Source organism: Sinocyclocheilus grahami, unplaced genomic scaffold (genome assembly GCF_001515645.1).
Source record: "Sinocyclocheilus grahami isolate Dianchi unplaced genomic scaffold, SAMN03320097.WGS_v1.1 scaffold507.1, whole genome shotgun sequence".
NCBI classification, from domain to species: Eukaryota; Metazoa; Chordata; class Actinopteri; order Cypriniformes; family Cyprinidae; genus Sinocyclocheilus; species Sinocyclocheilus grahami.
In genome coordinates this window covers 940956-941182 of record NW_015505686.1, presented here as the reverse complement: position 1 = coordinate 941182, position 227 = coordinate 940956, and positions in this window count along the sequence as shown.

The window sequence follows — 227 nt, the reverse complement described above, 5'->3', positions numbered from 1 at the left end:
TGTGATGTGTGTTTATGTGTGCATGTTAGTGAGGCATGTGTATGTATGTTGAAGAGTATGTGGTGAAAGGAAGGGCATTTTTGATTACGGCTTTATCTGTCAAGGCTGTTTTTGAAAAACCTTCAGATCGCACACACACACACACACACAAGTTGTTCAGGTTATTGTTACATTTTTTTTAAATGAAATGTATGTTTTATTGATGAAATTGATTGAAAGGTTTGAGT